Source organism: Bos indicus x Bos taurus, chromosome 6 (genome assembly GCF_003369695.1).
Source record: "Bos indicus x Bos taurus breed Angus x Brahman F1 hybrid chromosome 6, Bos_hybrid_MaternalHap_v2.0, whole genome shotgun sequence".
Lineage (NCBI taxonomy): Eukaryota > Metazoa > Chordata > Mammalia > Artiodactyla > Bovidae > Bos > Bos indicus x Bos taurus.
In genome coordinates, this window is record NC_040081.1 from 34135747 (window position 1) to 34147770 (window position 12024).

General features: G+C 37.9%; 1 protein-coding gene across 4 annotated transcripts in view; it reads right to left on the reverse strand.

Moving 5' to 3' along the window:
• Positions 1-12024, reverse strand: part of CCSER1 (coiled-coil serine rich protein 1) — a 1492403-nt gene that overhangs the window by 883346 nt on the left and 597033 nt on the right. The window lies entirely within an intron of this gene.

The window sequence follows — 12024 nt, forward strand, 5'->3', positions numbered from 1 at the left end:
CTGTACTATTATATTTTAAGAGGTGCCCCTAACTCAGTCTCCCCCCTTGCCATACCATAACATCAAATTGATCTTTCTGAAACACGGTTTTTCATGTGTCTCCTTTTCTGAAAGACAGCATTTCACTTAGGCCATGAATGAATTCCATGGTCTTTCAACAGGCATTCAGGCCCTCTAACTGAGAACAATCTTCGGTTTTAATTCCCTCACCTTTACAACTCTCAGAAAAGTTATCATACTTTTTTACAACAATCCTTTTTAAACATAATTCCCATCTTGACACTTGCTTACATTAATTGTCTCCCCCTAAACATTTGGAAATCCCCTTCTCCAGTAACTTTATTGTCAAAAACTCATTTGCATTAGAAATTAAGCTCAAATGTGCACTCCTTCAAGAAAACTTCTCTACTGCCTTTAGAAGTTAGCAATGCTGCAAATATCTAAACTTCTGTACTGTATTATTTGTACCTCTTTGGGGATCTTAAAATATTTTAACTTACCACATTCGGGGTGTGTGTGTACATATCTCTTTCCCTGTCAGATTTCACAGTCCCTGTGGAAGTGTACTTTTACACATGTGCTCCTCTGAGTACAGAGGAAAAAGACTTTCATATAGCAGCTATCAGAAAACAAAAATCCATAATCAATTTTCTACTTTTATACTCCTTTATAAAAAGCCCTTTAGCTTGCCTCATTTGCCACTAATATTGAGAATCATTAGGTTAAATGATCCCAAAGGAAAAGAAGTGCAAGGAGCCTTGATATATAGGAAAGAATAGAAGGAAAAATCAAGGGAGAAGGGGAAGGATACGCCCAACTGAATGCAGAGCTCCAGAGAATAGCAACTAGAGATAAGAAGGCCTTCTTAAATGAACACTGCAAAGAAGTAGAGGAAACAACAGAATGGGGAAGAATAGAGGTCTCTTCAAGAAAATTTGAGATATCAAGGGAATATTTCATCCAAGGATGGGCAAAATAAAGAACAGAAACATTAAGGAGCTAACAGACACAGAGACACTAAAAACAGCTGGCAAGAATACACAGAACTATACAAAAAAGGTCTTAATGACCCAGATAACCACAATGGTGTGGTCACTCACCTAGAGCCAGACATATACTGGAGTCTGAAGTCCACTGGACATTAGGAAGCATTACTGCAAACAAGGATATTAGTAGCGACAGAATTCCAGCTAAGCTATATAATATTCTAAAAGATGATGCTGTGAAAGTGTTGCACTCAATATGCAAGCAAATTTGGAAAACTCAGCAGTGGCCACAGAATTGGAAAGGCTAGTTTTCATTCCAATCCCCAAAACGGGCAGTGCCAAAGAATATACAAACTACCATACAATTGTGCCCATTTTGCATGTTAGTAAGATTATGCTCAAAATCCTTCAAGCTAGGCTTCAAACGTATGTGAACTGAGAACTTCCAGATGTACAAGCTACATTTAGAAAGGGCAGAGGAACTAGAAATTGAATTGCCAACACCCCTTGGATCATAGTGAAAGCACGGGAATTCCAGAAAAACATCTACTTCTGCTTCATGGACTATGTGAAAGCCTTTGACTTGTGGATCACAACAACTGTGGACAATTCTTAAAGAGATGGGGATACCAGACCAGCTTACCTGCCTCCTGAAAAACCTGTATGCAAGTGAACAAGTAACCCAAAAGTTAGGATTTTACATGGAACAATGGACTGGTTCAAAATTGGGAAAGGGGTATGAAAAGACTGTACATTGTCACCCTGTTCATTTAATTTATATGCGGAGTACATCATGTGAAATGCTGGGCTGGGTGAAGCACAAGCTGGAATCAAGGTTAGCAGAAGAAATATCAACAAGCTCAGATATACAGATGATGCCACTCTAATGGCAGAAAGTGAAGAACTAAAAGCCTCTTGATGTGGATGAATGAGGAGAGTGAAAAACCTGGCTTAAAATCCAACATTCAGAAAACTAAGATCATGGCATGTGGTCCCATCACTTCATAGCAAATAGATGGGGACACAGTGGAAGCAGTGACAGCTTTTATTTTCTTAGGCTTTAAAATCACTCAGGATGGAGACTGCAGCCATGAAATTAAAAGGTGCTTGCTCCTTGGAAGAAAAGTTCACTCTCCTCTTTCACTTTCATCAAGAGGCTTTTGAGTTCCTCTTCACTTTCTGCCATAAGGGTGGTGTCATCTGCATATCTGATGTTATTGATATTTCTCCCGGCAATCTTGATTCCAGCTTGTGCTTCTTCCAGCCCAACATTTCTCGTGATGTACTCTGCATATAAGTTAAATAAGCAGGGTGACAATATACAGCCTTGATGCACTCCTTTTCCTATTTGGAACCAGTCTGTTGTTCCATGTCCAGTTCTAACTGTTGCTTCCTGACCTGCATATAAGTTTCTCAAGAAGCGGGTCAGGTGGTCTGGTATTCCCATCTCTTTCAGAAAAGTGTATAAAGATAAAAAATTCTGGATTAGCAAAAAAAGAAGGCAAAAACAAAATAACACATTTTTGCCAATTCTGGCCCTCTGCTTACATTCCTTTGAAAGCATAAGAAGGCAACATTAGTAAAGAATACATTATATTGGTAAATCGTAGCTCATTGGCATTCAGATTTGGTAGTATAGTAAATGATTTCTAAACATCTTTTCTTCTCCATAAAATTTAGGATTGTAGCCAGCTTTTTAAGAATGCAGTGTTTAAACTGGTTTGATAAATTAAACCACATACATAAACACACATGCATGCACACACCCACACACACAGACGTATCATGCAGTGAGAAAGTACCCAATATCCTGGCTTAATGGAGCTTTTTATATTGAAGGGAACATTTGGTGGAGATTGCCACATTTAATAAACTCTGACTCTTTGTAAGACTGAAAAAAAATTTTTAGAGTTAATCCCAGCTCTTAAGGAAACAAACCAGACAAACATGAAGCCATTTTCCATACCCTCAAAGAATAGAACATTCTGAACCATTAAGTTTCTCTAGGGCACAAAACAATCCACTGGCATTAAAAGCTGGGATGGTGACTGACCTTTTCTCTCAATTAAGCAGGGAAAGTTACCATCATACTGCAAACTAAGTAAAGTAGCTGGCCAGCCATCATTAAGTGACTGCACACTCAATTTCTACAACTTTTTGAATATAAGGATTCAAGAAAAAGCTCATAACACAAATAGAATTTTTCTACCAGAAAAAAGCAAATAAGTTACACTTTTAATCGGTAAAATTTGAAGACTTCAACTTTGGTTCAATAAAACTGAGGATTATTATTATACATCAAGTGGTTACTAAAGTACCTAATTCATGATAGATGCTCGATAATTATTACTATTTCTACTCGGTAAGAACAATTTGGAAACAAATTGGGATTTATTTGAAATTGTCTAACTCCTAGTCCAGTGTTCTTACCTACCACACTAGCTGTTACTCTCTTTCAGTTCAGTTGTCTTGGTTAAGGTTATTAGAGCAAATATGAGTTTCTAAATTGCCATGGCACTTTCATTGTCATATAAGGACTCTTTGCAGAATTTTTAACATGTATGCCTTTTTTTCCTGACAACTAAATTATATAATGAAAGATAGGAATTTACCTTCTTTCCTTCCCTCTCCTCCACTTTCTTCCCCTCCCACCTTTCTTGCTTTTCATTCCCTTCCTCCCTTCCCTTCTAAAGCAGTATTGTACAGGACATGTATTAGACACTTCAGGAATGAATTGGCTTTGGTGTCTGTTTGGCAGCATAACTTCAGAGTATCACAAAAATTAGACAATTTAGGAATAATTTAGATTTATACCTTACTTTATAGAAGATTGGAACCTGGAGATTTTTCAGAGGTAGCACAAAGGTAAGTTGCAAAATATGACAAAAACCAAGCCTTACAGCTGATAGTCAACTGAACAGTGAACTATTGATAGTCAAGCATTCAAGTGTATCCCCACCTCTGTTTTTATGACTTGTTCATAAATTTTTTATCACATCAATGAATTTTTCTCTAGACAGATCCCATCCTGTTAATGAGTTTCCTTTCTGGAATGAAATAGAAATAGAGTTTTCAATTACTTACATTTCTTCAGAATCTAGAAAATCCAACTTTAACTTGTAACTGGGAAACAGCAAATGGGGGTAAAATTATTTTAAAGTATAATTGCAAAACATGTTTCACATCTCTAAAATGAAGATAATGTCTTAACATTTGTTATTGTTTTTATCTTATTGAGATTTTTATGCAGATTAAATATGTTTACATATATAAGGCTATAGTCTTAGATCAGTAACTATCATTTAGTTACTAACAAATGTTAACTATCTTTTAATAGATAATTTGAAGACTCAGGCTACTGTGAAGTAGAATAATATTTAATGAACCCATCCTCATCATTGACCTCATGCCTAGAAGTTCCACTCTATCGAGCATTAACTCTGAGTCTGACATTATAAAGCTGTGCCCATATTTCTAACATAGTATTATTTTCTAGTACAGTATTAATTTCTTTAATCCCCTTCTACAAATAGGCATATTTAGAAAGAATTAAAAACATCCATTTAAAATAAGAAAAGTAGAAATAACTTTAACAGTCAATAGGTCATCTATTACATTTGAATGGAAAATGAATAAAATAAAATATACCACTTAGTTTTAAGCTGAATTTGATACTGTTATAGTTGATCCTACTGTATGGTATTTGGTTAAAGGGCTAAAAGAAAGTAAAATAATTTTGTAATTTATGGTTAACTGTGTTACAGTCTTGATGCACCTACTGAAGTTTAGGTAATTAGCTAAACTATTACCTAGTTTAGCTAATGTAATGTGTTTGAGGCACCACACTACCCTTATTATGATAGCTAACTGAAAGAGTTAAAAGTTATTGGTCATTCATAAAGTAGAAATAATTCTTCAAAATTAACAAGCTATTTAACAAGTTATGAATCGTTATGAAATATTTCATAATGAACTTCAGTATAACTGAAGTTCTCATTTCAATTTCAAAATTTCTTTTAAAAGTTCTATATTAAATAGATATTATTGTAAAATCTGTTATACATAACCCACCTTATTAATTTGAGTATATTGAATCACCTTTCATTCTAATTTATGATAGGAATATCATTGTAAGCATCAATTACTCTCTGCTTTGTTATCCTGGAACCGCAACTTGAATTACTGCCACACTGTCAAGTGTCACTTCATGTTACTGCCATCACTATGCCTCTAAGCAAATCTCTCTCCTAAATTCATTACTTTTAATCCTGGGTTTTCAAAACTTATTTGACCATGCACCATTTTTCATATTGCAATGCATAAATAGACACAATGAGGAAGTCATGAAATAAAATGTACTCTAAGATTACAGTAGATGCCCCCAAAGTATTTGAGATTAGAAATGATTAAATGATTGGCATTTGATTATCATACTAAAAAAAAAACATTTAGCAATCTAATAAAGACATGTAAAACTGTAAGTCAAGGCACATTAGACCAGCAATTGGACAGGTAGTTAGCAAAGCTATGAATCAAAGAAAAAATGAAATAACTGTTTAAAGTTTTATGTAATTTAGCTTTCAACTTCATGATGGGATTTTCAAATGAAGAGTACTTTCTTAAATCAGATTTTTCATGATCACAAGAACTCTATAAATGAGTTTGGTATTTTTCATATATATTTAAAAATGAATTGTAAAAGGATAACTAATCACAAATTTTTATTATTAAAATTTTCTTATCAAAAGTTGTTAATCACTTACTAAGGATCTACCATATCTCAGGCACTGCACTGAGCCTATATTTAACACTCAAGGCAACCATATGAGGTAATGGAAGATTATAACTTCTATTTTTTAGATGAAGTAATTGAGACTTTGAGCAGTTAAGTATATACTTAAAAGTTACTCATCAAGTAACCAACTTGTACTTATCTCTCTTGAGGTGCCTCAGAATCTGAAAGCACAACTGATTTATCAAATAGTAATTTGTAAATATTTACCTGTAGAAAGAAGATAACTCATTCAAAGTGTTTAAAAGTTTCACATATGCATCAATTAAATTGGCCTATCATAAATTTTCTTTGTCTCAGCATGTGTGTGTGCTCAATCCTTCAATCGTGTCAGACTCTCTGTGACCCCATGTACTGGACCTCACCAGGTTCCTCTGTCCATGGGATTCTTCAGGTAAGAATAATGGAGTGGATTGCCATTCCCTTCTCCAGGGGATCTTCCTGATCCAGTGATCAAACCTGCATCTCTTATATCTACCTGCAGTGGCAGGCAGATTCTTTATCACTAGTGCCACCTGGGAAGCCCAAAGAGGACCCAGATATTCTTATTAATATGTGTGTGGTTTGCATGTTGCCTCTAGACAGAGTTGAAAACATAGATTAATGTTTTCTCTACCTCTGCCCTTTTATATTTGGGGTTATATTACCATCTCAGAAAAATGTACCCTAAAAATCTGTGCCCTTAATTGTAAAGAAATGCTTATGATGTTAAAACTTTCTTAGTTTCTTTTAATAAAACTCAGCATCAACAAGGCCATCTTAACAAAGATGAGTGACGTTGGGGATGGTCTGGGGAGCTGGATCAGAGTTAGATCCCAAGAGTGTCTAAAACATATTTCTGCCCCTTGCTTTGCTGATTTGCAGAAATATACTACCTTATAGCATGACTAGATCTGATAGATAGAGTGCCTGATGAACTATGGAATGAGGTACGTGACACTGTACAGGAGACAGGGATCAAGACCATTCCCATAGAAAAGAAATGCAAAAAAGCAAAATGGCTGTCTGGGGAGGCCTTACAAATAGCTGTGAAAAGAAGAGAAGCAAAAAGCGAAGGAGAAGAGGAAAGATATAAACATCTGAATGCAGAGTTTCAAAGAATAGCAAGAAGAGATAAGAAAGCCTTCTTCAGCGATCAATGGAAAGAAATAGAGGAAAACAACAGAATGGGAAAGACTAGGGATCTCTTCAAGAAAATCAGAGACACCAAAGGAACATTTCATGCAAAGATGAGCTCGATAAAGGACAGAAATGCTATGGACCTAACAGAAGCAGAAGATATTAAGACGAGATGGCAAGAATACACAGAAGAACTGTACAAAAAAGATCTTCATGACCCAGATAATCACGATGGTGTGATCACTGACCTACAGCCAGACATCCTGGAATGTGAAGTCAAGTGGGCCTTAGAAAGCATCACTACCAACAAAGCTAGTGGAGGTGATGGAATTCCAGTTGAGCTATTCCAAACCTGAAAGATGATGCTGTGAAAGTGCTGCACTCAATATACCAGCACATTTGGAAACCTCAGCAGTGGCCACAGGACTGGAAAAGGTCAGTTTTCATTCCAATCCCAAAGAAAGGCAATGCCAAAGAATGCTAAAACTACCGCACAATTGCACTCATCTCACACACTAGTAAAGTAATGCTCAAAATTCTCCAAGCCAGGCTTCAGCAATATGTGAACCGTGAACTTCCTGATATTCAAGCTGGTTATAGAAAAGGCAGAGGAACCAGAGATCAAATGGCCAACATCCACTAGATCATGGAAAAAGCAAGAGAGTTCCAGAAAAACATCTATTTCTGCTTTATTGACTATGCCAAAGCCTTTGACTGTGTGGATCACAATAAACTGTGGAAAATTCTGAAAGAGATGGGAATACCAGAACACCTGATCTGCCTCTTGAGAAATCTGTATGCAAGTCAGGAAGCAACAGTTAGAACTGGACATGGAACAACAGACTGGTTCCAAATAGGAAAAGGAGTTCGTCAAGGCTGTATATTGTCACCCTATTTATTTAACTTGTATGCAGAGTACATCATGAGAAACGCTGGGCTGGAAGAAACACAAGCTGGAATCAAGCTTGCCGGGAGAAATATCAATAACCTCAGATATGCAGATGACACCACCCTTATGGCAGAAAGTGAAGAGGAACTCAAAAGCCTCTTGATGAAAGTGAAAGTGGAGAGTGACAAAGTTGGCTCAAAGCTCAACATTCAAAAAACGAAGATCTTGGCATCCGGTCCCACCACTTCATGGGAAATAGATGGGGAAACAGTGGAAACAGTGTCAGACTTTATTTTTCTGGGCTCCAAAATCACTACAGATGGTGACTGCAGCCATGAAATTAAAAGACGCTTACTCCTTGGAAGGAAAGTTATGACCAACCTAGATAGCATATTCAAAAGCAGAGACATTACTTTGCCAACAAAGGTTCGTCTAGTCAAGGCTATGGTTTTTCCTGTGGTCATGTATGGATGTGAGAGTTGGACTGTGAAGAAGGCTGAGTGCCGAAGAACTGATGCCTTTGAACTGTGGTGTTGGAGAAGACTCTTGAGAGTCCCTTGGACTGCAAGGAGATCCAACCAGTCCATTCTGAAGGAGATCAGCCCTGGGATTTCTTTGGAAGGAATGATGCTAAAGCTGAAACTCCAGTACTTTGGCCACCTCATGTGAAGAGTTGACTCATTGGAAAAGACTCTGATGCTGGGAGGGATTGGTGGCAGGAGGAGAAGGGGATGACAGAGGATGAGATGGGTGGATGGCATCACTGACTCGATGGACGTGAGTCTGAGTGAACTCCGGGAGTTGGTGATGGACAGGGAGGCCTGGCGTGCTGCCATTCATGGGGTTGCAAAGAGTCAGACACGACTGAGTGACTGATCTGATCTGATCTGATCTGTAGCATGAAGTAATCACTTCTCATTGGTGGTCATTTGTCAATTATGAAATATATGCTCTGAAGAATTTTATATTGGATATTAAGATAAGAATTTTAAAAAGCCTCTGTGAAAAATTTACTCAGACCCAAGACCTGTGAAGAAATTATTCCTTTCTATTCCAGACTCATATCGTGTCTGAAAGAACTGAAGTATTTTGCTGCCAGCCCTGGAGAAACACACTGACCAAGAAAATTACAGTCGAGTTGAATCCTATTATAAGGCACATAGGAACCTCACTACATCCAGTTGTGTGCTATTTCTTTAATCAATATTTTCAGTTCCTCACTTATGCATGATAAGTTGCTTCAGTCATTTCCAACTTTGTGGGCCCCCATGGACTGCAGCCTGCCAAGCTCCTCTGTCCATGAGATTCTTCAGGCAAGGACAGTGGAATGGGTTGCCATGCCCTCCTCCATAGCATCTTCTAGACCCAGGGATTAAACCCACATCTCTTACTTCTCCTGCATTGGCGGGTGCGTTCTTTATGACTAATACCACCTGGGAAGCCCTCCTTGCTTATAGAAGTACCCTGATACCAAATCTATTACTAGAAATTAGTTGTCACAAGTAACAGACCCTAAACTGTTTAACTGTTGAAAAAGAGATAAAGCAAGGGAGAGAATGATCCACTTGATTCTTCAAAGATTCATGGTTAATGACCCTCTTGTGTGGTTTGGAAACATTTGGCTAAATGGCTACTCCTTTTGCAAACCGATAAGGAATTTTCAGAACACTGGTATTTTGACTAATTCTTGAAACTTTCAGTTAAGTCCTTCAAGAAAGAGTTATGCCTGGGCTAAAGTTGATGTGTTACTAAGCAAAGAAGGAATAAACTACAATTCTGCTTAAAGAGGCTGTTCATTTCATGAGCTATAATGTTAGCTGATCAACAGTCTAATAATTATGTGGAGCATCAAGGGGTTTGAAAAACCACACTTTTTATCCCAAGCTGTGGATAATGTACAGACAGTGAGAATGGAAATGGAATGGAACATTTGATCAAAGCAAAAGTAAACCCTGTAATTCCAAATTTCCAGCAAACACCTCCAGTTAAATACTCACCTAGAGAAGGAAACAATCTTATCTTTCAAAGATGTATGGATGGGATAAGGTATACATGTGCATTCCCACATCAGGCTATTCTTTCGATTGTCTTCATGGCAGAGGTCATTATAGAATGATGATCAAGAGACTGAGGGAGAGGGTGGATGAGACTGACAGGAAAAATAATGTGATGACCCAGCTCTCTGGCTTGGTTACCAGGCTATGCAATCAAATGAAAACGAGTTAGATTTTTAAGGAAATTGCATTACTAAATGACTCTAAGTCTCATCAACTGTGTATTCCTGTAATTAGACCAATTTTCCAGTCACCAAACTCACTCAATAGGGATCAGATCAGATCAGATCAGTCGCTTAGTCGTGTCCAACTCTTTGCAACCCCATGAATCACAACACGCCAGGCCTCCCTGTCCATCACCAACTCCCGGAGTTCACTCAGACTCACGTCCATAGAGTCAGTGATGCCATCCAGCCATCTCATCCTCTGTCGTTCCCTTCTCCTCCTGCCTCCAATCCTTCCCAGCATCAGAGTCTTTTCCAGTGAGTCAACTCTTCACATGAGGTGGCCAAAGTACTGCAGTTTCAGCTTGAGCATCATTCCTTCCAAAGAAATCCCAGGGCTGATCTCCTTTAGAATGGACTGGTTGGATCTCCTTGCAGTCCAAGGGACTCCCAAGAGTCTTCCCCAACACTACAGTTCAAAAGTATCAATTCTTCGGCGCTCAGCCTTCTTCACAGTCCAACTCTCACATCCATACATGACCACTGGAAAAACCATAGCCTTGACTAGACGAACCTTTGTTGGCAAAGTAATGTCTCTGCTTTTGAATATGCTATCTAGGTTGGCCATAACTTTCCTTTCAAGGAGTAAGTGTCTTTTAATTTCATGGCTGCAATCACCATCTGCAGTGATTTTGGAGCCCAGAAAAATAAAGTCTGACACTATTTCCACTGTTTCCCCATCTATTTCCCATGAAGTGATGGGACCGGATGCCATGATCTTCATTTTCTGAATGTTGAGCTTTAAGCCAACTTTTTCACTCTCCACTTTCACCTTCATCAAGATAGGGAGGGAGTTGCTAAAACTGTGCAGTCCCAGGATAAGGCATTCTTTCACATGCCCATTCCCCACGTGTCCACTGTCAAAATGAACAAGAAGTTGCCACCAGCATCCCCCATCCCCTAACAAGGAGCTTTCAGAAGCCAAACAAGGAATTTAGTCAACTACTAGAGAATATCCACTATTCATTATTATTTTCCAGGAATAATATTCCAGGTATTCCTGGAACATATTCAACATATTCTTGGAACATATTCAACAAAATGTGTTCCCACGGTGTTCTGTCTTCACCATTTTTTGAAGTAGTTTCTATGGTAATAATCTTTCCTGTTCTCTACCAACAGAAGTTGCTGGCCTGAGGCAGAAAGTGAAAAAGTCTTTAACTAGACTATAAAGAGTTACATTCCAACTTGATAAAAAGGTCTACACTGAACAGAGAGACCCTGAACTTGAATTTGCTTTAGTATTTAATAATTCTGGGAGTCTTTGTATTGTCTCATTTTAGAGAAGGTATGAAAGGCATTTCCAAAGAGATATGCATGTCCATGCTTATATATGGGAAGAATGTGTGTCTGTATGCTGAGTAGCTAAAAATGTGGCTTAGAGTAGTGTCTCTGATGCCCTAAAATCCATTACATTCCTAAATGAGTAAATGAGTGAAAATTATGCTCTACTTTCTAGTATTCTTTATAGAAATGAGATAATTCTGATAAATCTCCTGGAATTCCTGGGGGGAAGTTTCCTCAATCTTAAGAATGAAATAGAGTCATAAATTTCCTCTCATTAGGATGTGGTTGTGTCTGGAGGTATGGCCTGGAAATGCTGCTACCATCTTGTTACTAGCCTTAAATTGATGCCATTAATTCCTTGGCACTGGATAACAAGACTAATTGTTCTGTGCCTGGAGCTGACCCTACCACAGACTACCATTTTTAGACGTTGCTCGAGTAGGCTCGAGCTGAGATCTTCTGTGACTTCAGATCAGAACATTCTATACTATACAGTAGATTTTCAGTGGATGGAATTGAGTCCAAATGTTTAAAGCAACTGTAACTACCTATCAATTCCTAGAAAAGTAAAAATATTAATAAGTAACTCTAGAAGTGAAAGTGTAGTCACTCAGTTGTGTCCGACTCTTTGCAACCCCATCGACTGTAATCCGCCAGGGTCCTCTGTCTACGA